General features: G+C 47.0%; 1 long non-coding RNA gene across 1 annotated transcript; it reads right to left on the minus strand.

The window, feature by feature from the left end:
• Positions 1–8,929: 8,929 nt before the first annotated feature.
• On the minus strand, positions 8,930–9,604 carry LOC135190191 (uncharacterized). The gene is made up of 2 exons (XR_010308447.1): positions 9,301–9,604; positions 8,930–9,163 (listed from the first exon to the last, which is right to left on the minus strand). It is a non-coding gene; the product is annotated as an uncharacterized LOC135190191 (long non-coding RNA).
• Positions 9,605–27,724: the final 18,120 nt, after the last annotated feature.

The raw sequence follows: 27,724 nt of genomic DNA on the forward strand, positions 1-27,724 counted from the left end.
AAGATTTTCTAGTGTCCAACCTAAACCACCCCTGGTGCAACTCAAGGCCATTTCCTCTTGTTCTGTCCCCTGATACTAGGAAGAAGAAACTGGCCACTGCCTCACTCCAGCCTCCTTTTAGGGAGTTGTAGAGAGCAATGAGGGCTCCCCTCAGCCTCCTTTTCTCTGGACTAGACAAACCCAGTTCCCTCAGCTGCTCCTCACCAGACCTGTTCTCCAGATCCTTCACCAGCTTCATTGCCCTCTTCTGGACACACTCCAGCACCTCCTTTCCTTCCATATGATCTTCATGTTATGGTTTAGTGTTGATATATCAGAAAGAGAGACAACAGCCAGTTAGATAAGCCTGGGGACTAGATGGCAGTGGCCCATGAAGGTAGAGAAAACTGACCTGTGGAACAACGCTGTGTGGTAGAAAGTGCTGCTGAGGGGGCTGGGAGCCCTGCAGCACTTCTCAATGTGTCTCTGATGGAGCACCACAGACAGGCAGGTATCTGTGTTTGCAATGCTTAACAAAACAGGATTCCAGTTAGGGATTGAGGCACTGGGTGTTTGCCTAATGAAGGCAATGGACATTTCACTGTTAAGGGGGAGGAGATGGTTCATGTCAGCAGTAGGCAGCAAATGTTCTTTCCTAGCAGCTGCACTTACCAAGGCTCCTGATCAGATGGAATGACCAAATATTCCTCCCCCCCAAAATCCTGCACTATTCACTGACTCACTGTAGGGATTTCCCAGTAGCATTTCCTGATGAGCTGTGAGAATGCAAAGGGTGCAAGTGGCTGAATTTGTGTTAAGAGACGTTGTAGGGGCCAGTCCTCTGTTTCATTACAAGAACTGCTTAATAACAGTGATTCACAGCTATAAAAAGATGATTTATGGTTTCAGGTCAAAACACCTTAAAATGCATTGGATGCCTTTTTTTTTTTTTTTTTTTGGACAATATGTGATTCCAGAGCTCAAAAGCTTGCTTTAGGAAGCAAGAGATTTTTTCCATGGGGGATTACATACCCAAAAGACCTTGTGCATCTTGAAAACCTCAGCTCAGACATCTGCTGGCATATGTCTATAGCCAGGAGGAAATCTATGTTGTTTTGCCCACCTTGCACATGCACCTGAACCACAGCCAGTGGAGAACTCAGACAGGGGATGTTTGCAGAATGAACTATAGACTGGATGGTGGGAGAAGAAGTTTGAGTAGCAAGACAGTGTTCCTCTGTGGCTTCATGCTGCATGTACATGGTGCTGGAGTTTAGGAGAGATCAAAGAATGCTTTTGGTTGGAAGGGACCTTTAAAGGTCATCCAGTCCAACTCCCACTACAGCCAGCAGGGACATCTGCAACTGAAGCAGGTTGCAGACAACTTGACCTGGAATGGTTCCAGGGATGGGGCATCTCCCTGAGCAACCTGTTCTGATTATATAGAAGTTACCTTGGAAATCTGTGAAATCAAAATCCTACCTCTGGCTTGCAAAATGATCTTTACAAATATTGAGGACTTAGAATCACAGAATCATTCAGGGTTGGAAGGGATCACAAGGATCATCTAGTTCCAACTCCCCTGCCATGTACAGGGACACCCTACCCTAGAGCAGGCTGCCCACAGCCTCATCCAGCCTACCTTAAGCACCTGACCTAGTGCTAGTGTGCTGATTACATTCCAGAAGGTGCAAACTTTATTTGTGTCATGCCTCCTTTGTGGAATTTCCAATGGATTTGATAAACTTGATCTATTTTGCTGTACCTGAGGAGCTGCTGTGCTTGAGGTGGCTGCATTTCGATGGCAAAGTGCTAAGTGTGTTCCATTTGGGTCCTTCCAGATAAAAATGCCATGCAAATTTATTCTTTACATTAGACTTATTTACGTCCCAGCTGACATGATAGTAGAGGAGAAGAGGATCCTCAGGAGATGTAGATTAGTGAATGCTCATTTCTATCTGCCAAGAATCTGTCCAGGATGTCTTCAGTCATACTGTTCAAGTTGTAATCAGACAGAGGCATATCTCAGTCTCCCAAGGTCTCTTTGTCAAGCACTTGGTCTTTCATTTAAATAATTTTCTGAGTCCAGAAGAGCTTTCCTTTGCTGGCCAAAAAAGACAGTTACCTTTAAAATTGCTCACTCTTCCCTGTCTGCCCCTGCACGTTCCTATCCCCTGTGCTACTGCAGCGTGCTCTTCTGTCGAGCACAGAGCATGTTCTGTTGTGTGGAGGCTGAGACATCCTTCTGTTAGGAGGCAGACAGACAGCCTGGCAACACCCTACAGCAAGGCTGGATGTCATCCTCACCACACAGAAACAGGAGAAATCAGCTTTGTCGAGGCACTCTTCAACTTCCCTGGCTGTCTAGTCGAGATCTCCAGCACTGCAGGTGAGCCTGCAAAACACGAAGCCCCCTGAAATCCTTTACAGAGTGCTTTATTGATAGACTGTTAGGTTATACCGTTTGAGTGCAAACAAAGATCTGTGGGAACTGAAAGGTCATTTAGGCTGCAAAAGTCAGCATCTGAAACTTATGAAGAGCTCTCCCTCTTCTGCCTAAAGAGGCAGAACTGGTTTGGAAAAAAGTCAGTACAAATATTAATATCTTCATGGGCAGGAGTAATCTGGATTATTCCAAATTTCTCATGAGAAAGGCTCTGTTTTTTTATAGATCCTCTTTTATCCAACAACAAAGAATTCTAAATTATATAATAGCTGAAATTAAGCTAAATATAGAGAAAGAGACATCAAGTCAAAGCGATCTAAAGCAGAACAGGCTATCTTTAAAGTTTAAAAGGAGAGCATTCCACTTTACCCAGACCTTTTTTTCCTCCCCCCCACTCCCCTTTTCCTCATTAGCTTTTTGCTCTGTACAAACTTGCTGCAATTTCAACTTTTCAAAAAAAAAAAAAAAGTGTGACTGGTTTGGGCATCTTCAAAATCCTGCAGACTTTTTCTTCCCAGAGCTAACAGCAAGAGAGAAATCACTCCAGGTTCCTGAAAGGAGCAGATAGGACATGCCCACTGCCCTAAGTACTGCGCAACTTGAGTCCACCTTTACACAGATATAAATGGAATTATCTTCCCTCTTGCCCTTGGTGCTGTGTTTTTCATGGCTGCTGTTTCAGCCAGGTGAAGTATCAGTTCAATTAGTCCTTAAGGTTTCCTGTGGAAGTTCCTTCATTCTGAGGTCTGGTGAAAAGTTTCTGAGGCAAGAGGAGCCAGCAAAGCAGGGAGCTTGTTAGCAAAGCTGCTCTATGCTTTGGATTGATTTTGTTTTCTCTAATGGCTTGATCATAACAGTTGCACTCTAATTTTTGTACAGGGTTGTGCACATTTCAGGCAATGTAAATATATACATTGGCATGCTTATTAGCTCTGCTGTTGAAGTTAGGGATATTTGATAGTGTATAATAAAACCAAGTGGTCCTGTGTACCATTTGTCATGCTGAGCTTGGACTCATCTCTTTGTACTCCCACTCCACCCTTTCCAACTTCATTATATTCCAAATGCTCCTCCTTGCTTGGAGCAAAATCAATCCTCATTTTGCATTGGGTGGAAGAGGAGAAATGTGTGCTGGGACTTTTCTCAATGCTCAGAGCTGCATGCAGACTTAATCCTTGCTTAAACGATAAGCGTGGGGCTTCCCTGGTGGGGGGAAGCATTGTAAGACAGCTGAGGTCATGGTCGCAGCCTCAGCCCCCATCTATTAAAGTGCAGAAAGAAGTGGAAATATGAGAGGGCCCTTTCCACTTATCAGGAAGGAATACTACTGTGAATGCTGCTTCCCCGAGCTGATGTCCGCTGCAGGCTCCCTGCAGCTCTGAGAAGTGATTTTGTTCAATCATCCCTTCCTCTCAAAACAGCCTTTCTTCCTGCTAGCCCAGTTCACCTTTCCCTTGCCAAGGGAGTGGCTTCTGTCACTGGCTAGCTGCATCAGTTCTGGCCAGGTGGCAGAGGATGTATTTTTCAAACAGAGGATGAAAATCACTAGGGGAGGTTTAGGAGATTTGTACCCACAGGACCTCAGAGAGGTTAAAAACCTGTGGTTTCCTAGTTCCACTGGGAGACAGGTGCTGAGTTACTGTATAACATACTAAGGTGAGATGCCAGTGATGAAACGGAGATAGGACAATCTCCACTATAGATGCCAGAGGGCTACAGTGGTCCCCAGACTCTGTCCTGTCTTGCAGGAGTGCATGCTCCACAGCTCATGCCAATCAAGAGGGAAAAGTGCCCTAGAGATCTTCTCCCTGCCATAGTACTCCCAGTGTGGGTAGGCTTTTGGGATGTACATTGTTCTCAGAGGTGTTCTTGGCCTTCGCTCCCTTCTTTTCCTACAAAGACCAATGGCTCAAGCAAACCCTCTGAGTTTTACTCTGAAGCTCTTGAAATTATCCAGCATTGCCAAAAGAAAGGATTTGCTGACAGGCAGAATCCTATTGGCAAACCTAGGTGGATTTATGATCTTGGGTGGAAACCAATTTGAACTCTAATTTTACATGAATCTGATCCCTCTCCTGAGCCAGGCAAAACTTCATGATTCTGGCTGATTTTTCACACTCAGCTTTTGAGCACTTCTGTTCACATTTGAGCTGAAGATAGTCCCGTGGTTCTCTGCAAACCCAAACCTCAAGCCCGTGCAAATAGATACAGCTGTGCTCTCTCTCTGCTTCTTGATGTAAGTTAAATTCCTTTTTGGCTGCCTTTTCCCCAGGGGAGCATGTCAGGAGTCCTGTGTATGCTCCAGAGCATAAACTGAGTTGCATGTTTAAAGGATGTGCCACCAACTCATGTTATTATGACAGTAAGTTCAGCCAGGCTTAGTGTCAGATCCTACACTTGGCTCACGACAGCCCCATACAATGCTCCAGCCCTGGGGAAGAGTGGCTGGGAAGGATCTGGAGGTGTTGGTCTACAGCTGCCTCAATGTGAGCCAGCTTGTGCCCAGATGGCCAAGAAGACCAACAGCATCCTGGCCTGGATCAGCAACACTGTGGCCAGCAGGAGAAGGGCAGGGGTCATCCCCATATAGTTGTCACTGGTGAGGCCACACCTTGAATGCTGGGCTCAGCTTTGGGCCCCTCACTCTGAGGAGAACACTGAGGTGCTGGAGAGTGTCCAGAGAAGGGCAGAAAAGCTGATGAAGGGTCAGGAAAACAGGGATGATGAGCAGCAGCTGAGGGAGCTGGGGTGTTTAGTCTGGAGAAGAGGAGGCTGAGGGGAAATGATCTGGCTCTCTACAGCTCCCTGAAAGGAGATTGGAGCTAGGTAGGAGTCATTCTCTTCTCCTTAATAACAAGTGAAAGGACAAGAGGAAATGGCCTCAAGTGTCACCTAGGGGAAGTTTAAGTTTGGACACTGAGAGCAGTTTCTTCCCCAAAAGGATCATCAGGCCCTGGACCAGGCTGCCCAGGTAGGTGGCAAAGTCTCCATTCCTGGAGGGACTGGAAAGCTGTTCAGATGTGGTGTTGAGTGACATGGTTCAGTGGTGATCTGGCAGTACTGGGTTAATTCTTGGGCTTGATCATCTCAAAGGTCTCTTCCAACCTAAACAATTCCATGATTCTATGATAATTGTTACTATTACTAAAAGCATTGCAATGTTACCTTCCTTACTCCTCTTAGCTCTTTCCGCCACTTACCTTCAACATAAATCCTGTGCAACTAGGGGGTCAGTAATTCTATTCCAGAAGGCCTGGCAGTCTGGTGCAGTCCCCACTGACTGGAAAAGAGGAAACATAACTCTTGCTTTCAAAAAGGGTAGGAAGGAAGAGCCAGGGAACTCCAGGGCAGTCAGTCTCACCTCTGTGCCCAGTAAGATCATGGAGCAGATCTTGCAGGAGGCGCTACTAAGACAGAAGAATAGTGAAGAGGTGATTGGCTACAACCAGCATGGCTTCACCAGGGCAAAATCCTGCCTGACAAATCTGGTGGCCTTCTATGAACAGGTCACAACATGAATAGCTGAGGGGCGAGCAGCTGATGGCATTTACCTGGAGCTAAGCAAGGCCTTTGGCACTGTCCTGCACCACATCCTGGTCTCCAAACTCTCCAACACATGGGTTTGAGGGGTGGACCACTGATGGATAAAGAACTGGCTTGATGGCTGCACCCACAGAGTGGCTGCCAATGGCTCCACGTCCAAGTGGAGGCCAGTGCCAAGTGGTGTCCTTCAGGGATCAGCCCTGGATCCAGTTTTGTTCAACATCTTTGTGGGTGCCATGGACAGAGGCATTGAGTGCAGCCTCAGCAGGTTTGCTGACCACACCAAGCAGCAGGTGGTGGTGCAGCAGATACACTGGAGGGCAGGGATCCATCCAGAGGGACCTGGACAGGCTGCAGAGGTTGGCACAAGCCAAGCTCAGGAGTTTCAACAAGACCAAGGGCAAGGTCCTGCAGCTGGGTCAAGGCAATGCCAAGCACAAATGCAGGCTGGGCAGTGAGTGGCTGGAGAGCAGCCCTGAGGAGAGGGGCTTGGGGGTGCTGGTGGATGAGCTCAAGAGGAGCCAGCAGTGTACACTTGCAGCCCAGAAAGTCAACCAGAGCCTGGGCTGCATCAGGAGAAGTGTGGCCAGCAGGGCCAGGGAGGTGATTCTCCCTCCCTACTCTGCTGTGGTGAGACCCCACCTGGAATGTTGCATCCAATTCTGGTGCCACTATTACAAGAGGATGTGGAGATGCTGGAGTGTATCCAGAGAAGGGCCAGGAGGATGCTGAGAGGACTGCAGCAGCTCTGCTGTGAGGACAAACTGAAAGAGTTGGGGCTGTTGAGTCTGGAGAAGAAGAGGGTCTGAGGTGACCTTCTTGTGGCTTTCCAGTATATGAAGGGGCTTACAAAAAAGCTGGGGAGGGACTTTTTAGGCTCTCAGGGAGTGCCAGGACTAGGGAGAATGGAGCAAAGCTGGAAGTGGGGAGAATCAGAGTGGATATGAGGAGGAAGTTGTTGAGCATGAGAGTGCTGAGAGGCTGGAATGGGTTGCCCAGGGAGGTGGTTGAGGCCCCATGGCTGGAGGTGTTTAAGGCCAGGCTGCTGTAGGGTAGGGTGTCCCTGGGCATGGCAGGGGAGTTGGAACTAGGTGATCCTTGTGGTGTCTTCCAACCCTGACTTATTCTGTGATTCTAATCTTGGCTATTCTGATTTTGGAATCTGCTTCTGCTCCAGTTGCTTGCTATGAGGGTGGAAGATGACTCTGGGGTTGCCTACAGGCAGGCAGGCACAAGGGTTAAGTGGGTGCAGTCAAGTGCCCTGCAGATTTTCTGCTTGCTTCAGCCACCGTTTGTAAACAGGAATACACATAATAGGTTGGGAAATCAGCTCCAAAACAACAGGCATTGTTTGTGTGCTGAGTAACTCTAGTGATCAATTAGGATCAGGGGCAAAAAAACATGTTGTGTCCAGATGAATGCAAAACCAGAGCCTGCCCTGCCAAAAACTCCAACTGATACCTTTGGAACTGATGGAAAGTTTAGTTAACATTTTCCCCTATATTTGATTTAACTTGTGAGAGTATTTTTTTTTCATTAGTTCAGCAAACTAATGAGAAATGTTATAAAAATAATGAAATACCAAGTGAGCCTTGGCTGGGTGCCCCTCTCCCTGTGCCACAGCACTGGGCAGAGCTCAGCCCTGGGAGCTGCACCAGCTCCACGTACGCTGGGCGCAGATGGGCTTAGGCTTGATATGCTGCCATGACCTGTCAGTGTGAGTAGTTTCCTACCACCCCATCAGGATCTGTGCCAGGAAGCTCTGTCAGTTAGTGTTACAGATGAGAGACAATATACAGCGTGTCCCCTTATTAGCAGGTGATACTTGTGGTCTGACTTGTGGGGGGTGTTGAGACCCCAAAACAAGCAGTGATGTTTACTGGTGTAATGGGAGCCCACTGGTGCCTTGTAGCTATCTGGAAACTGATGAAATCAGGCTTTGGTGCACCTGGCTGTGTCCAGAACATCTACAGATAGTAAAGATACAGGTTCATGCAAGCTACTTGAGTTTCAGCTCTTTATTCCCTATAGGAAGAGGGAACAGCTCACAACATTTCTGCCCTGTCTGTAGCACCTGTGGCCTTCAGGGCTTTGCCTCTGACTTGCTCCCACGTTGTTTCACACAGGGGTTATCTTCTGCCCAAGTTATACCTGTGGCAGTTCTTTCCTAAGCTGCATTGATGACTTCAAAGCCACTCAAGGTCAGTGACCAGGCAAGGACAGCAGCAGCAGTATTGTTTGTGATCTGAGGAAAGTGCTTCAGTTGCTAAATGGATTTGAGTTGAGTTTGTTTTTTATCATCCTGAAATAACCACTGCTCAAACAATTGTAATTCTTCTGATGTCTTTCTGGAAAACATTTGGCTTGTTTGGCAGTGCAGTGTTGTGTAAATAAATATGTACCAAGCATCAAAGTCAAGGAGGGGAGGGTGAGTTCTCCAATAATTATGTAAATAAATCCACCCAGCGTGCAGTGATATTGGCTACCATGAGCATTTATATTAATCAGTGCGGACATTACTGACAAGTGAATCTATTCTGCTTCCTTCTCCTGAAGCCTTCAAAGTTAATGCTTCATTCTGCTCCTTCTTTCGCTGTAAGGGATGCAGGGGGAGGCCAAGGCTCTCAGCATCCTCTTCAGGTGTCTCTGGGAGCCTGAGACAAATCACACCTTGCATGAATAAGAGCTGCTTGGCATGAGAGAGTTTGTAAGTGTGATCCAGCTCTTAAAAAAAATCCCAAACCACATTGGGGAAAAAATAAATATGCTCATTTGCTGGAGTGACATTTATTTGTTGCTCTCATCTTGACCTCTATGGGGAGACCAGAGGACATTCAGTGACTGCAAAGTCCAAACACTTCTTGTATATATCCCCAGATGAACTTTTTCGATGCTCCATTGACAGCATCTGTAATTCAGCCAGCTTGAGTGGCTCTCCATTTCTCCTGATCCAAGGAACTCATTTGTTTGTCCAAGATTTGGCATCTACACTTAATCACAGAGAAAGTGAGGAAAAGCAGTTGCTCTTGCTGCTTCTGTGATATTTCCCCCCTGAACTATCAAGGCCTTGCAATGCATTGTAAGGAGATGGGAAACCTGCCAGTTTGGTGGCGACACAGGCAGCTTGGATTGTAGAGCTGGATCCTCGTTGAGGCTTCCACCAAACCTGGGGCTGAGAACTGGCCACCCCTGTCCCTAAGGAAAAAGAGAACATCAGTAATGTGTCAGGAGGTGAGGGTGGGCAGGAGTAAGGTGTGAGGGTATGCTTTTGGAAATCAGGGATATAATGAAGATAGCAGTTGGAAGTTTGAGCTATGGGGCAATCAACCCACTTGTTAAAGTTGTGAGGGTGGAAGCAGGGAGCAGGAGGTGGAGGAATAGGTGATTGTTTATATCTTCTACTTCGGAGTCCTGGAAAACAGGAGCTTCACTCATGACTAGGGCACACAATCATGGCAGATGAGGAAGAGTTGAGATAGTATCTTGCTGCCTTTGAATTCTTGAAGAGAGGACCTGTTGCCCTCTCGGAGATGCTCGTTGTTTCAGCACCAGAAGCAAAAACCTGGGTGACTGCAGAGAAAACAAATCAGTGGGGCAGAGAAGGAGTGGTTTGGAACCACAGAAGTCTCTGACTTGTTAGAGTTTACCCAGATTCTCTTTTTCCCTCTGCAGCTTTATAGCAGGTCCCAGTTCAGGTGTGACTGCTGATTAGATGAGACCATCTGCATTCGAGTAGGGCAAGCATAGTAAGGCATCAAACTGAAGCAGTAGTGGGAATCCTCACGTTTCTGTTTTCAGTTGATGCAGAATCATTTGAGAAAGGCTGTGCTTTATTTTCTTGATGTGAGACCAGCACACAGATTTATTCATGCTCTTGGCTCTTTTTATTGCTGGGGATGGAGATCTCTGTTTCTGTTATATCCTGGAGGCGAACGCGCAGGTGCTGCATGTGTCGTTAAAATCTGCTGTGTCTCCAATCAGTGAGATACTCAGCAAGGGTTGCATTGGTAAATTGATTAATTAGATCAATTACTTAAGACTTCCCCCCTCCCCCTGCCCCTGCTGTCACAGTATGCTTCAAATACCAGTCTTCAAAACAACATTGCCTGCGTTAGAGGTGTGAGTGATTCCTTCCCTGGTTAAAACACTTCATATTGTCAGTTTGGAACTATCTGTTCAATCCCTACTGCCTACCAAACACCTGTGGCAATGTCATAGAATCAAACAGGTTGGAAGAGACCTCCAAGATCATCATGTTTGTACGGGACAATGTATAGGTAAGCTGAAAGACTTGAGATTCACAGAATCTGCTCCTACTGCTGCTTACCACTGTTTGTTTCTGTTCCTCCTACATAGAACCATAGAATCAACCAGGTTAGAAGAGACCTCCAAGCTCATCCAGTCCAACCTAGCACCCAGCCCTGTCCAGTCAACCAGACCATGGCACTGAGTGCCTCATCCAGGCTTTGTTTGAACACCTCCAGGGACAGCAGCTCCACCATCTCCTTGGGCAGCCCATTCCAGTGCCAATCACTCTCTCTGTGAAGAATTCCCTCCTAACATCCAGCCTAGACCTCCCCTGCTACAACTTGAGACTGTGTCCCCTTGTTCTGTTGCTGGTTGCCTGGGAGCAGAGACCAACCCCACCTGGCTACATCCTCCCTTCAGGTAGTTGCAGACAGCAATGAGGTCTGCCCTGAGCCTCCTCTTCGGCAGGCTGCACACCCCCAGCTCCCTCAGCCTCTCCTCACAGGGTTTGTGATCCAGGCCCTTCACCAGCTTCGTTGCCCTTCTCTGAACACGTTCCAGTATCTCAACATCTCTCTTGAATTGCTGCATTTTACTGTGTGTGTTGTATGTAAATGAATGTATTTCTTGATTGATTATGTGCTGTTTACAAAGGTTGTAGAGGCAAAATGGGTATGGTTTATAGAGTGAAAAATCACAGCAAAACTTAAAAAGTAACTTTCAGAAAGGCAAGGTAACTGGAATAGACTTTAGGAACTGGGAGAAAAGATCTCCTGAGAGGCTGAGCTAAGGGAAAAGTGGCTTCAGGAGAGCTGGCAAACCCTTAGGGAATCTTAAGGCCACAAGTTCAAGCTATCCCATTCAGAAAGTATAGTAGGGGACTAAATTGGTTTAATCGTGAGCTCATCGTTGACCTCGAATGCAAGAAAGAAATGTGCAATAGGAGGAAACTAGGTCAGGCTCCAAGAATGAGAACAGAAGTGTAGCAGGAGCATAGGCAAAAATCAGAAAGGCCAGAGAACTAAATAAAGATAGGATGTTTGAGAGCCATTGGCAGTAACTAGACACCATTTGTATCATTGTCACAAGAGGCTGTTCTGCTATACAATAGGGAAAGCAAGCTATCAACATAGCAGCACTGGAGATAATTGTTTAATGTCTTTTCTTCATAGGAAGTTCGACACTAATTAGATGATGTCTGTAATTAGGACTAGTTACAAAGCAATGAGGTCCCAACCCTAGGTATATGAAAATGGGGTTAGAGCCAACCTGGATAATTTTGGTGATTTCAAATGGGTTGGAATGATGGATTTAATTTTAGAATGCTTAAAAGGTGATATTTCCATGCTGCAAGTGGGGTGAACTTGCAAAGGAGAGAAGCCTGCAAAAAGACTAGCACAGTGAATGTTCCCAAAAAAAGAAGAAAGAGGAGGAGTCAGGGAGCTAAAGATCCAGCAAGTTAACATTGACTTCTGGAAAAGTGCAGGAACAAGTAATCCAGCAACCTTTTTAAGCACCTAGAAGAGAAGAGGATAAAAATAGCAGGTCAAAAATGCCATCAAAGCCATCTGAACGCCCTTGTGCCATGTGGCCAACAGGTCCTGCGGACAGAGGAGCAGCAGCAGCAGAGTTGTGCATTCAGCTTTCAGTCAGGCCTTTGGCAGCATCTCAGTGATGTCATAAGTTACAGTAATGTTGTCTTTAGTCACAGTATCACAGTATTATTAGGACTGGAAGAGACCTCACAGATCATCAAGTCCAACCCTTTACCACAGAGCTCAAGGCCAGACCATGGCACCAAGTGCCACGTCCAATCCTGCCTTGAACAGCTCCAGGGACGGCGACTCCACCACCTCCCCGGGCAGCCCATTCCAGTGTCCAATGACTCTCTCAGTGAAGAACTTTCTCCTCACCTCCAGCCTAAATTTCCCCTGGCACAGCCTGAGGCTGTGTCCTCTTGTTCTGGTGCTGGCCACCTGAGAGAAGAGAGCAACCTCCTCCTGGCCACAACCACCCCTCAGGTAGTTGTAGACAGCAATAAGGTCTCCCCTGAGCCTCCTCTTCTCCAGGCTAACCAATCCCAGCTCCCTCAGCCTCTCCTCGTAGGGCTGTGCTCAAGGCCTCTCCCCAGCCTCGTTGCCCTTCTCTGGACACGCTCAAGCATCTCAATGTCCCTCCTAAACCGGGGGGCCCAGAACTGAACACAGTACTCAAGGTGTGGTCTAACCAGTGCAGAGTACAGGGGCAGAATGACCTCCCTGCTCCTGCTGGCCACACCATTCCTGATGCAGGCCAGGATGCCACTGGCTCTCTTGGCCACCTGGGCACATCTAGGATCTTAATTACTTTCAGGAGGGTCACTGTATCTTCATTAATTGCGGTGGGGATCTGGAAGGCTTACCCTAGGCTTTGCCTCCTGGTGTTTTTACTTAAAGACTTCAGTAAGTGTATAGAATGGGATCAATCCAGACCAGTCTTCAGTGCTGTCACTTGAAATAAGTCTGTTGGCTTTATGGAGTTTACAGCGGAACCATGAATGGAGATTGCTTCATGCTTAGTCCAGTAGGTGGCCTGCTCAGTGCTCCCCAGGACAGAGGAACCCCATCTCTAGGTGGTTCATGTTTGCCTTGCTGAGAGTGGGTGAAGAAAGATTCCTTGGTAGATGTAGGGAGTAGGGAATGAAACCACTCTTGGATTAAGGATCTAGGGTGACGTGGAGGTGGGAGCTCCTCCATCCAGCTTCTGCAGTGCCCTGACTTGCACTGTGGCTGAATTTAGCTTTGTGCTACCTCCCATGCCCCAGCAACCCAGAGCAACAGCCTGGTTATTCAGTCTTAAAATCAGGCCTAATTGCAAACCAGACCCAGTGGCCAAAGGACAATAAATGCCAAATATTTGTAAGAAGCCAACTTGTCCCAGGGAGGGACAGCTGCTCCTAATTTGCCTGAGAGAATCATATTTTAAAGCTTAAAAATACAATAATTTTTGTGCATAGCAGGGCAGCTACTCCCTACCCAGAAGGGTTTAGTATTTGTGTGCCTTGGCTTGCCAGCTGTGAGATGGGAAGAATACTTGTCTGCTCAAAAGGCCACTTTGAAACATGCTGAATTATTTCAAAATATATCTTTGAGGCCTTCAGAAGAAAACTGCTGAGTTGGACAAAGTTTTTAGGCACTGGATCCTGCAACAGGTTAACAGTGTCCAATCTGAATTAAGCCAAGCCTGCCAGTCCAGAGGGACCTCAACGCTTCTCCCTGCATAACACCAGGAGGTAAAGATTGTGGATGTTTCACTCAGTCTTGGACTGAAGGAGCTATTATTGGAAAGGTCTCATCTTCCTAAAGAATGAGCCTGTCTTGAGAGGCAGGAGGGGAAGGAAGAGTCCAACCGGGCTGTTGGCACAGCTTACACCTAAGGGAATTGGGCAGATCTGGAGCTGGGGCTTTATGCAGCGCACAGCTAAAGCTGTGGCTGCCATTGCTTCTCTCACAGATGGAATATCCTCTCTCAGCACCAGTTTTGGTCACTCAGGTGCTTCTACATGGGACAAATCTCATTTTGCTTAAGACATTTTACTTGTTCTTGAAAGGGGTTGTCAGCCCTTGGTGGGAAGGAGCCCTGCTGCTGCAAGCAGAGACTAATGGGCAAGCTGGAAAGTGATGCCTGTGCATGGCCCAGGTGTTCAGATGATGGCTGCATGCTTCCAGCAAATGTCAGTGCTATGGCTTGGGAATGTGGTTTGTGCCTTGGCGGCAGTCTGGCTGTGTGCTTCAGCTGCTGCTGTTGCTTCTCTGAAGGTCTGGTGTGAAAAGATTACAGGAAATGAGAGACAGGGGATCAGATGAAAACCTTCATCCCTCTCCCAAGGAGACTCCCCATCCACCTGCCTTCTGACTGGATACAGAGAGAGGATGCAGTAGACTGAAAGAGTTGGGGCTGTTCGGTCTGGAGAAGAAGAGGCTCTGAGGTGACCTTTTTGTGGCCTTCCAGTATCAGAAGGGGGCCTACAAAAAAGCTGGGCAGGGACTTTTTAGGCTGTTGGGGAGTGCCAGGACTGGGGGGAATGGAGCAAAGCTGGAGGTGGGGAGATTCAGAGTGGATGTGAGGAGGAAGTTGTTGAGCATTAGAGCGGTGAGAGGCTGCAATGAGTTGCCCAGGGAGGTGGTTGAGGCCCTGGAGGTGTTTAAGGTCAGGCTGGCTGAGGCTGTGTGCAGCCTGCTCTAGGGTAGGGTGTCCCTGCCCATGGCAGGGGGGTTGGAACTGGCTGATTCTTGTGGTCCCTTCCAACCCTGCCTGATTCTATGATTCTGTGAATTCTCCATCACTGCACCTGTGTAATCTTCCCCACATGGCACTGTGAGACACATCCAGATCAAACAGTAACTGCAGGCATCCGCAGATGAATTTGGTCCTCCTGCAGCAAGTGTTTCTCTTGCAAACGTGGTACTGGCAGCTCGGGTCAGTGACCTACGATTTTGTTTCCAATCTTGAAGCGCCTTTTAAATGTGTTCATTGTTTATAGCCACAAGGTGGCATTGCAGATTAAAGGGAAAAAAAACATTTGTTGTGTAGGGAGATGGGAGAGAAAAAACATCTACAGCCCCTCTGAAATTCTTTCCCTGTCTTGAAGATGCAGGGAAGACTTTTCCTTTCAACTCACAGGCCTCCAGTTTTGATAGCAGCGAGCACACTGTTTGTTATGTTATGATCACAAAGAGTTTCAACTGATTCAGCATCTGCAAATAGGTTTGAGCTGTTCAGAGCTGCTGCTTTGCTCTGCTCCTGCCTTAGGGGTGGGATGTGGTGTTTAGAGCTGTGAGGACGATGGTGTCATCGCACAGGCTCTTTTGTTTCAGTTTGCATCTTCAGATCCCAAAGAAAACTTGTTTTCTCCTCCTGCCTCCCCAGTCACACTTCTCTTGGTGTCTGTACAGGCTCAGTTTTGGGCTCAGTGAAAGGATGGCAAACTGCAGGGAGTGAAGCTAAACCCTCAAACAGAGGTTTGAAGCTAAATGAAGTCTTCAGGGCAATTATATGTTGACTGAGAAAGAGGAAGGTAAATGGAGAATGCAGTGGACCTTCCCTGTACTTTCCAGGTTTTACTGTGATCCAGGGCTCAGCCTTTTCCATTAAGGGTAAAAAGACTCAGATGAGGATGTTCAAAGGTGTTTGCTTCTCTGCTTGTAGAATCATAGAGTCATTTTGGTTGGAAAAGACTTCTGAGATCACCTAATGCTACCCCTGAGACCAGATCACAGTATCACAGTATCACAGTATCACCAAGGTTGGAAGAGACCTCACAGATCATCAAGTCCAACCCTTTACCACAGTGCCCAAGGCTAGACCATGGCACCAAGTGCCACATCCAACCTTGCCTTGAATCTGAGGAAATCCCTTGGGAGCCTGTCTTTCACCCAGGAAATTACACCAGCCCCCTTTCCCTGGATGTACTGACCAGTGAGATCAGAATGTGCTTCACTCTTGTTTCCTTGGTATCTTGTGAGGAGTTCCTGTCCCAGGGAGCATGTCGTTATTCTGCATGACTATAAGGGCTCACACAAAACAAGAGCCTGATTCTTGCTCAGTCCTCACTATGTTGCTGTAATTGAACTGATGTGTTGCTGAGGGCTCCTTTCAAGTCCTAACTGTTGTTATCAGCTCGAGTTGCCTTTTTGTCTGCATATACTTTCCATGTAAACCAGGAAAATTAGCTCTGCTGAAGGATGGATCTTCCCAGCAGTGGAAACAAGTGCTAAATGCAGGGAGGGAGCAGCAGGCCAGCAAAGGAAAGTGTTATCTGTTTTGGAAAGAAACTGAAGATAGTTTTTGTTTTTACCTGTGTTTTGAGGAAGCAGTGAAAGGCAGATTAAATGTTAAAAGCCAACTTTTGCTCAAAACCCACTTCAAGTGTTTGTTACGAGTTTTGCAGGTAAATGGAAGATAATTGACAGTGTTTTTTGGGCTGCCCAGGGAGGTGGTGGAGTCACCAACTCTGGATGTGTTTAAAAGTCATTTGGATGTGGTGCTCAGGGATATGGTTTAGGGTGAACCTTGTAGAATAGGGATATGGGTTGGACTTGGTGATCCTGAGGGGCTTTGCCAACCTGAATGTATCTGTGACTCTGTATTTCTCTAGGCAAGAAAAATACACTTGTTCTAACTCTTTTTCTGGGGAGGAAAAACAGTGAGAGCTTTTCATCAACCTTGCCATGCACATGACAGCAGAGAGAAATCTCATGTGTTATTGCCTGGACAATTTTCACCTGGTTGAGAAAGCTATGGCATGTAAATACAGATCCACAGACACATGCATGTATGTATAGGAGATTCTTGCTATATTAGGCTTATCTGATTCCTTTTGTGACCAGCTTTTGTCAGATCCATTCCTGAAAAAGATTCCTATTGTCTTCAGCCAGCCATCCTAGCTTCCCCTGTGTGCCTGCCTTGAGGTTTCTGCAGTGAGTGGAGAGACTTTTGCACAGAGCAGCTGTCCCCAAGCTGTGAAACTGCTTTCCTCCATGGTCCAAAAGACCATCATGAGCCAGCCACAAAAGTGTTGTTGATCTAGGTAACATGGGAAAGACTTTGTGCCAGTTCCTTGTTCTGTTACAGGCCTTGCAGCTGACTTTGCCCAACGTATTCATCTGGCTGTTTTTCTCAACAGGCACAAAGCTGCTCAGCACTTCAGACTGGACAGTTTATGTTCCTGCTCCAGCAAACACTGTCTCTTGCTATCTGTAAAGCATGGTCAGACTTGGACTGGGAGGCCCTGCTGGAATATAAACATTAAATATTTATTAAATATTGTGAATATTCTGCCAGTGACGTGTGAAGAAGCAGTTGGCATTTTGATTTATGGGACGATGGAGCACGGCAGAAATGCGTAAGGCTAATGGGAACATCCAGTTATGTTAGGGTGATTGAACAGGGAGGTGTATGGGTGCTGTGACCTCCTGGGTATAAGCCAGTTTACTAAATGATAGGGGTTAGGATGAGGCTAGCAGGAAGCCTCCTCTGACCAAGGTTATTTCATAACTGCCTACTGCAGAGTTTCACATTTACCGCTGGAGCAGCTGGTGCTGGCTCAACTCATCTGTCAGGCAGGGTGCCGAAAGAGATGTATTAGTGGACTGACCTGAACACTGAATCCCATGTTCTTGGCATTTTTTTTTTTCAGTCCCCCAAGCTGAAGGGAGAAGTGAACCCTTTGAAAAAGAAAAGTTGTACATAAAAAATTCTGTGCAGTGCACATTTCTGGATGAATGTTCAGGCCAGCATTATTTAATGCTGAAATCAAAGCTTTGGGGATTCATGGGCATCTCCAAGGCTGCTGTGATACCACAACCTGTGTCTCACCTCGTGCTTAACACAGGGCTTTTATTCACCTTGAAATTCTCTCTTGCTCTTCAATCAGTTCTGCCCTGGGAGGAGAGTGGAGGAAGGAGCAATGTGATTTAGCAGGATTGCTGGAGAGAAGCAGTTGCCAGTCCAGCTCTCCTGGAGCAGAGATCTTTATTCCAGCCATGGATGTTTGTATTCCAAGAGCTGGTCAAATAGTTTGGGACAATATGAAGGTTTTCTGGGGAAAAGTTTCTATTTACCTCCCATCTGTGTATAGCTCTTAAGTAGTCTGCATCACAGGAGAAACCCAAACTGTGCTGCGTCCTGGAAAACAACCTCCTCCACTCTGCTCTAGTGAGACCCCACCTGGAGTACTGCATCCAGTTCTGGAGCCCCTATTACAAGGGGGATGTGGAGATGCTGGAGTGTGTCCAGAGCAGGGCCAGGAGGATGCTCAGAGGGCTGCAGCAGCTCTGCTGTGAGCACAGACTGAAAGAATTGGGGCTGTTCAATCTGGAGAAGAGGAGGCTCCCAGGGGACCTTCTTTTGGCCTTCCAGTTTCTGAAGGGGGCCTACAAAAAAGCTGGGGAGGGACTCTTTAGGCTCTCAGGGAGTGCCAGGACTGGGGCGGATGGAGCAAAGCTGGAGGTGGAGAGATTCAGGCTGGCCATGAGGAGGAAGTTGTTGAGCATGAGAGTGGTGAGATCCTGGAATAGGTTGCCCAGGGAGGTAGTTGAAGCCCCATGGCTGGAGGTGTTTGAGGCCAGGCTGGCTGAGGCTGTGTGCAGCCTGCTCTAGGGTAGGGTGTCCCTGGGCATGGCAGGGGGGTAGGAATTGGATGATCTTTGTGGTCCCTTCCAACCCTGACTGATTCTATGAACTATGTGAGTATGTTTGATAGATGTAGTGTAATAAAGATGGGATCACTCCTGAGTGCTGCTGCTGAGTGGTAGCACCTTGGGGCTGTCTCAGCCTTGCTGATTTCTCATCGGATGCTTCATTAATGGGAGAGCTGGCTTTCTGCTAGAGGCCCTTGCTTGGTGGCAGAGAGGTTCAGATATGCATTCTGCTACAGAATGAAATCACAAGCTAGATTGAATTTTCCTTTTCTTTTCCAGTCTTCTTCTGCTTCCAAAAAGGAACTTTGCTGTTTTCCCTCTCCAACCCAATATGTTGTATGATGGTTGTCAGGCATTGACATAGCATGGAGAAAGCTTTATCTCAGGTGCTTTCTGTACAGCAGACAGGGCTTCAACACGTACAGATCTGAGCATTGTCATCACTCAGCTGCTGCTGCTGCTTAGTTTGAATTAGGGGCAGGAAGAAACATCTCTCTTCTCTTGCTGAACAAGTGCACCTCTGGAAATCACCTTTGGTTTTGACAGATCAGTATCTTCTTCAAAACCTTCCTAGTGTGTGTTGCTGAGTTCAAATCCTAAGGCCTTCCTCAGGAATGGCATAGAGTTTGGAGGTTTAATTTGTCCTTCAAATCTATAAGTTGCTGACACACTAGGAAGATCTGAGATGGCTGCCAACACCTAAGCACATTTTCCAAGCACAAACAGTGACTTCAGCCATAGTTAAGTTGCATGAATCAGACCATGCTGCCTTGGACAGCTCTCTTGAAGAGGAACTTTGTTTAAATTTCCCTTTATTGTACATCTGCAGTTTGTGCTTTCATATGGGAACATTTTTTTGTGTGCATCAAGGAGAGGTGAGTAAGGGAACAGTGACACACTGCTCTCACAGAAGCTCTCAGGGAATTTTCTAGAGCCTTGAGCTGCCTGTCTGGAGGGCTTTTGTGTGTGTGTTACTCCAGTCTATCCCTGTTCCTCTGGTTCTCCTATGATCACCAGAACCTGCATCCCTGTCAGTGGGTCTGAAGACACAGAGCAGCCTTCCCTGCACGGCAGAAAGCCCAGGTATTTTGAAGGTGGGTGCTGAGAAGCAGCCAGTCAATGGGAAGAACTCTATGCTATTGCTATTTTTGTTCTACCTGCTGTGTAGATGCAGAGGAATATACTCTCATCAGCTGTCAAGTTGGCAATTTCTGGTCTCAGTAGATTCACTTCAAGGTTGAAGGCAGAGCAACTACTGACCTTGATTTCTGTGGCATGAAACCAGAAGTCTCAAAGGCCCTGCTGTTGGCCACTTGAGAAGAAAGTTTGATTTCCACAGCTTGAAATGACACCAAGAGATGTGGGCATCTGTTCCTGAGGGATACTCAGCTCCTGTTGGCATTCCAGAGATGTTTCTGCTCATGCACACTCTCCTCCCTGTCAGACACTCAGCTTAGCTGGTTACCAAGTTCATGCTCAATCACTTTGGAGAGCAGAATACATTGCTCTTCACACTCATCCTTTCTGTGCAAGATTCAGATGGCTAAAAAGAATCTATTCCCTTTTGTTCCTATGGAAATTAGGGCAGACCCAGACCAGAGGTAGATCCATTTGTGTGCATGCACCTGGCTGTGAGAACATCTGGGAATGGGGCCGAGTACCACATGTAGGCAGCTCTCTTTGGGGAGCAGCAAGTTCAGTTCAGGAAGGTGAGATTAAGGGAGAAACTTTTGCATCTGTTTTGGACCACAAAAAAAATTGATATGTAAAAGAATAAAATGAATTGCTCACATTTTAGATCTCCCCCTGCCTGGCTGCCACTTTTCCTACTGCATTTTGTATAGGGGTGAAATGGAAACAAGTTTGAAGGCTCCTGACTGGTCCTTAAGAAGCTGACAGGGAATTGACAGCACAGAAATCTTGTGGTGATAGCTGAGCTGAAGAATACAAACAGTTACTGCTGAACTCAGAAGAGGTGATCTGTACCAAGGTGTGGGTCCAGCTGCAGAGCAGCATGAGATCTGTTCTTGCAGTTTTGCCTTGGGTTTGGTTCACTGCAGAATCACTGTTAGGAAATGCAAACACTCTCATGTACTTAGCTGAATTGCAGCAGTTTGTCACTGAATTGCTTTGTATTTTATACTCCACTCCCTTAGAGTGCCTTTCTGTGAAGACCTGAGGCTCCCTTGCTCCTTCTTTCCCTCACTCTTTTCACTGCTCTATTGTTGGTGGCTCGTCTGGGACAGGCAGAACTGTGTTATTCTTTGTAGTCTTGTAGCCCAGGAGGAGAATTTTTGGTGAGATAGTCAGTACCACAAACCTGGAAGCCTCCAAATAACCCTGTTTGTAAGCCAGTTATGTTGTCTTCTCATAACTTCCTAGGCCCCATGACACCCCAATACCTCCCTGAATTGATGACTGTTGGGTAAGTGGCTGTTGTTGGATGAGCTCAACCTCACTGCTCTGCCCATAGGAGTTGGTCATACATATGACTAGCTCTTGTGGTTGAGCAGGGCTCCTTCTGGAATGACCAGTGCATTAGGAGGTGATTTTCTCTTCTCTCTCTCCCTTCCCACTGACCTTCCCCAGCTTGTCCATGACTAAATATGTAGTGCTGCACACGAAAGGAAGGAATTTAGAAGTGTGTGAAGTTCTTGCAATTAAATGTCATGCAAGCCACATGTGGTTTTGTTGCTCCAAATCCAGCTCAAATAAATGGAAAAGATTACAAAATGAGAGAACAACTTGGGTCAACCTGGACAAAATATGTTTTCCTTCAGTAGCACCTAGGAGTATGTGGTGTGTTTTACCAAAGGAAGATGATAATATGGAACCCAGTCAGGGTGCTCAGGCAAGGTGTAGCTGTCAGAGGACTAAGAAAGTTGGGTAGATTTGCTTCGTGAGCCTTGCTGCTTCTGCTGCTTGAAATAGTTGCTGCTTGCTTGCTTTGGCTTGTGCTGCTGCAGAGAAGGGAATGTTTTCTGTGCCCACTGTGATGGGACAAGAAGGAATGAAGGTAGGAGTCCGAGGCGAGGTGATGGCTCAGGTTCACTAGTGGAAAATTATTATACAATCATACTATGGTTTGGGTTGGAAGGGACTTCCAAAGGAAGGAGTCTTCATGTTGAGCTCTCAGTGAGTCAAAGCTTAGGGGAATCCCAGGTCTTTAAGACTATTTGAAAGCCTCTACTACAAGAGGAGTTGTGAAGCCCCTATTACAAAGGGGATGTGGAGATGCTGGAGCATGTCCAGAGCAGAGCCAGGAGGATGCTCAGAGGGCTGCAGCAGCTCTGCTGTGAGCACAGACTGAAAGAGTTGGGGCTGTGCAGTCTGGAGAAGAGGAGGCTCTGATGTGACCTTCTTGTGGCCTTCCAGTATCTGAAGGGGTCCTACCAAAGAGCTAGGGAGGGACTTTTTAGGCTCTTGGGGAGTGCCAGGACTGGGGCGGATGGAGGTGGGGACATTCAGAGTGGACATGAGGAGGAAGTTGTTGAGCATGAGAATGGTGAGAGGCTGGAATGGGTTGCCCAGGGAGGTGGTTGAGGCCCCATCCCTGGAGGTGTTTAAGGCCAGGCTGGCTGAGCCTGTGTGCAGCCTGCTTTAGGGTAGAGTGTCCCTGCCCATGGCAGGGGATTTGAACTAGATGATCCTTGTGGTCCCTTCCAACCGTGACTGATTCTATGATTATTTCCCCTGGCTGGACCTTGCAGTGACTGAGATGTGCCCATATGGGAGATTTTATCACCCCTCCTGGGGAGATGAGTGCAGCTTCTCACTGTGCTCACTCGGATCTCTGACATTCCTCTGATCAGATCAGCTTAATCTTCCGATTAGGAAATTTTCCACTGGTTTTAATTAAGAACTACTTTACCCTGGCAGAACTATCCCACTCCTTTTGTGAGCCAAAAGCCCATGGCAAACCTGATACGGCCCTGCAGTCTTCTGCACACCGAGTCCTGAAAGGTTTGGTAGCACAGGTGATGGAGGTAGGATGTGTGCCTGTTCCTGAAAAGCTAAGGAGAATTGTTTGTGCTGGGGATCAGCAGTGCCATTGCCTTTCCCAGTCAACTGCTGCCAGCTGTGGAAGTCACGTTCCTTCCTGCCAGCCCTTCATTGTGCTTTTGCAGTAGGAAGAGGGGGGATGGAAGAAATGGGGATCTTAATTGAAAAAATAGGCCTAGGGCTTCTGGGACATAACAAAGTCAGTGGGAGTGTGTGAACAGCAATTTATTTTGTCAGTTCAAGTTACAGTCACTCTGACATGTGAAAATTGCAGATGCCAGTTTCTCAATGTGTCACTGTGACACACAGCATCCCAAATAAATAAATAATGAAACTCTGGACTTGGTTTGCAGAGCTTTGGAAAGGCCAAAGAAATGGGATATAAAAATCAGCAGATAAAGCGAGGGAGTTTTGTTTGCTGTAAGGAGCATGTTCCTAGCTCGGCCTTTCACAAGATGATCTTCACACTTCCCATTGCTTTGATCAAGTGTTCCTATCATCATCATAGGCTTCATAGAGTTTATGGCTTTCATAGCCTCTTTGGGCTTTGAAAATGGAGCTGCTTTCATGAAGAATGAGGCAAAGCAGACCTCTTCCCTTGAAACTGCAAGGGATTGGAAGGAGTGTTGCTGAAGTGTTGATCTGAGAATCATAGAATCAACCAGGTTGGAAGAGACCTCCAAGATCATCCACTCCAACCTAGCACCCAGCCCTATCCAATCAACTAGGCTCTTTGGCTGGGAGAGCTTTGCAGGAGTGTATAATGCAACACAAAAACAGGCGCAAGGAACTGTTCAAGGCAGGATTGGACGTGGCACTTGGTGCCATGGTCTAGCCTTGAGCTCTGTGGTAAAGGGTTGGACTTAGAATCATAGAATCAACCAGGCTGGAAGAGACCTCCAAGATCATCCACTCCAACCTAGCACCCAGCCCTATCCAATCAACTAGGCCATGGCACTAAGTGCCTCATCCAGGCTTTTCTTGAACACCCCTAGGGATGGTGATTCCCTGGGCAGCCCATTCCAATGCCAATCACTCCCTCTCTGAAGAACTTCCAACTCGTTAAGGCCAGGTTCCAATTAGATTACTTCTTGCCCTGACTGCTTAGGATACTTTCAAATGTTCCATTCTTATATTCTGCTCATCACTTGTAAATATCACCTTTGGTTGCATTCTGCACCTCCTGTCTTGGCTGATTTACTTTAGATGTTTTCATAGAATTGTTTCAGTTTCAAAAGATCATTTCTTGGGCACCCCCAGGGATGATGACTTCATCGCCTTCCTGGATAGCTTGTTCCAATCCCTGACCACTCTTTCAGTACAGAAATTTCCACCAATATCCATTTGATAGAGCAGTTCATCACCTTTGGCTGCACTACCATCTTGTCATGGAAAATAGGGCATGGCCTCTCAGGATCTGAAAGCCAAACTGCTCTTCTGGTGCCACCAGGGCCAAAGGTAAATTTGGTTGCCATGAAGCTGAAGATAGAGATGTGAAACGAGGGATCAGCTCCTGAAGACAGGTCAGTGAGCTCAGCCTGCACGCTTTGCAGGGCATGCTTGAATATCAAGTTCTTTTCCATGGAGAAGCATGCACTGACTTTGCATCAGTGCTCCTAGGGGAAGTGCTGCACTGCCCTCCTCACTTTAGAGAGGACCTTATCTGAGAGTAGCCAGGAGGAAAGGGACCTGGAGGTACTGGTAGATAGCTGAACATGAGCCAGCAGTGTGCCCAGGTGGTCAAGACAGCCTGTGGCATCCCAGCCTGGATCAGGAACAGTGTGGCCAGTAGGACAAGGGAGGTTATTCTGCCCCTGTACTCAACACTGGTCAGGCCACACCTTGAGTGCTGTGTCCAGTTCTGGGCTCCTCAATTCAAGAGAGATGTTGTGGTACTGGAATGTGTCCAGAGAAGGGCAGCAAGGCTGGGGAGGGGCCTGGAGCACAGCCCTGTGAGGAGAGGCTGAGGGAGCTGGGGGTGTGCAGCCTGCAGAAGAGGAGGCTCAGGGCAGACCTCATTGCTATCTACAACTACCTGGAAGGAGGCTGTAGCCAGGTAGGGTTGGTCTCTTCTGCCAGGCAAGCAGCAACAGAACACGAGGACACAATCTCAAGTTGTGCCAGGGGAAGTCTAGGCTGGATGTTAGGAGGAAGTTCTTGCCAGAGAGATTGATTGGCACTGGAATGGGCTGCCCAGGGAGATGGTGGAGTCATCATCCTTGGAGGTGTTCAAACAAAGCCTGGATGAGGCACTTAGTGCCATGGTCTAGTTGACTGGCTAGGGCTGTGTGCTAGGTTGGACTGGATGAGTTTGGAGGTCTCTTCCAACCTGGTTGATTCTATGATTCTATGTTTCTACCTGTTTCCTTGGTGGGACTATGGGAAGAAACTCTATGAATTAGAGTACATCTAAATCTTAGGACTTTTCTTGGATGTTCTTCATCCCCAGCTGCCCTGGTCACATTCTTCTGAGTTCATCCTTAGATGGACAGACTTTGAGAGAGCTGATGCAGTTACTTGAGAGACCACTTAACATGATATTAGCTCTGTGCTTGTCTATACTCTTAAAACATGCGTCATTGTACACTAATTATTAGGAGAGCTAACTGGCAAGCAAGGATGATTGCATCATTAGACACTGGAAGAGGAATAACTAATTCTACTGTTAACTCCTTTTGCAACCTTGGCTGTGGCACTGAAGATCAATTTTCTCAAAGGGGAAAAAAAAATTCCCACCTTATTCATCTTAATTTCTTGTATTGTGCAATGTCTCTATCTACATAATAGTTTGAAGGGACAGAAACTGCGTCTGCAGCACGAGCAAGGAGGAGCAAATTAAAACTGGGACCTGAAGCAAGCCTACAGTTGGCCTGCAGTAAAAATATTGATGTCAATAATAATATTTATAATAAAAACCAGTTGCAAAGAGTGTGGGAGATGAATCATAACAGAAACAGCTCAAAGAAAAGTCTGTAGCATCTCATAAGAACCTGGTTAATTCCTTGTGTCAATTTGCAAGCCTGACATCTCTCACCAAGTATTCTGGCAAGCTCCTAGCACTTCCAAGAAAAGATCTAGCAGCCAAGTTACGGCACTGACATCTCATGTTGCTTTTAGTTTATTATTATTGTTGCAAAATGCACTACTGAACACTTAGCAGTGCATCACGGAACGAAAGGCTCTGGAATTACAAATGAGGCTGTGCTGGAGTCTGTGATCCCAGAATCTTTGATATCAATATCGTTGATGCTTTCATGCTACCGGTGAATGCAAGGCGGGGGGGTGTGTGTGTGTGTGTTTAATATGGAAGTTTTGACACAATTTGGAGAAGGTAAATCTTGGTGAGAGTCTTTGTAATCTTTTTCTTGGAGAGTTCAGCCAGCTGTGAAAGCAGAGGAGTTTTGTTTGGGTTCTCCCCCCTTCAAGCTTTGCTGCTTCTTCCTCTTCTAGACCAAATGGACTTGATGATCTGTGAGGTCTCTTCCAACCCTGATGATACTGTGATACTGTGTGATACTGTGAAATGTTGCTTTTTTTATAAAGACAACCTTTTTCTGCCTCTGCTCCTACCTGCCACACTCCTGCTTTCATGCACAATATTCCACACTCCCCTGGGGCTCTGTTCCCCTTTGGTGATGCTGGCATGAAGCTGTTTTCTTGTGCTGTCTTCACAGTATCACAGTATCACCAAGGTTGGAAGAGATCATCAAGTCATCAAGCTGGTGAGGGGCCTGGAGCACAAATCCTATGAGGAGAGGTTGAGGCAGCTGGGCCTGTTTAGCCTGGAGAAGAGGAGGCTCAGGGGTGATCTTATTACTGTCTACAACTACCTGAGGGGGCATTGTAGCCAGGTGGGGTTGGCCTCTTCTCCCAGGTAGCCAGCAATAGAACAAGGGGACACAGTCTCAAGTTGTGCCAGGGTAGGTATAGGCTGGATATTAGGAAGAAGTTCTTCACAGAGAGAGTGATTTCCCATTGGAATGGGCTGCCCAGGGAGGTGGTGGAGGCACCGTCCCTGGGGGTCTTCAAGAAAAGACTGGATGAGGCACTTACTGCCATGGCCTAGTTGATTGGATAGGGCTGGGTTCTAGGTTGGACTGGATGATCTTGGAGGTCTCTTCCAGCCTGGTTGATTCTATGATTCTAAGTCCAACCCTTTACCACAGAGCTCAAGGCTAGACCATGGCACCAAGTGCCACATCCAATCCTGCCTTGAACAGCTCCTTGCGCCTGTTTTTGTGTTGCATTATACACTCCTGCAAAGCTCTCCCAGCCAAAGAGCAAAGTCATCACTTTCAATTCACAGTGTAAAGCAGTAGGGTTTGGGTTTTTTTTTTTAAACTTTGCTTAAATATTTCAGACAATGCTTTTATCAAAATGGGTCATTCTTCTCTCCGGTCAGTGTATGCTGCTGGCAGTGGCCGGTTCTAGGTGCAAGAGCTGCTGCAGTGGGCAGTAATGGATTAAATATGTCCACCATGAAATATTCTTCCTTAACTGCATTAGTTTGAAGTTTATTTTATGCCCTGATACGTGGCATTGAGCCAAAGAGACCACAACACACCTTCCTTTCCAAGGTCCGAGGGACGAAAAGTATCCCTTTACAAGAAGGGTGCTTAAGTGCTTTTCTGAATCAAAGCCTGACTCAGTGCTTTAATGTACTCTGTTCATGCTTGGAAATGGCTTATATTCCTCTGAGCAAATTTCCTTTAAAGAAGCTAAGCCTACTACAGTGTCTGAAGAATTCAATGTCACACTGAAAACTTATCCCCCAGATCTGTGTCCAAAGGGATCCTGCTTAATGGATGCTACCTATTACTTGCTGCCATGCAGCGTTCCTCATTGGAGCACTGAAACAGGCTGTTCCCTCTGCAGGCAGTGTGTCAAGTTTTCATCTGGTCGTCTGTGGTGTTTGCCATTTATATTCAAGGTTCTAGAGAAGGTCACTTCAGTGCAGCATCAATAGCACCTCTGTACCATGATCTCATACGTGTATTTGAGGCTGGCTCTGAGGCAAGAGTATGGTAGAGCTCAGCCTGCCCACTGGAAAGTTTAGGCAGCCATCTCGTGGAGCAGAATGATTTAGGGACATGTTCACCTCACTTTCAGCACAGTGGACCACACTGTCCTGTCAGAAAGTTGGAAGCAGGTGCCTGACCTGCTGGATGTGGTGTATCGTGGTTCATTTGCAGCCTTGCTGAGTGCTGTTCCTGGGCTGACTGTTGCAGCCCTCGAGGAGGACTCAGCCCCTAGTCCTGCTGGGCTATTTTAAGGCAGTGCTTCTGAGCATCTGTGTGAGCCCAGTGCTTCAATTAGCTTTTGTCTG

The sequence above is a fragment of the Pogoniulus pusillus genome, chromosome 35, assembly GCF_015220805.1.
Source record: "Pogoniulus pusillus isolate bPogPus1 chromosome 35, bPogPus1.pri, whole genome shotgun sequence".
NCBI classification, from domain to species: Eukaryota; Metazoa; Chordata; class Aves; order Piciformes; family Lybiidae; genus Pogoniulus; species Pogoniulus pusillus.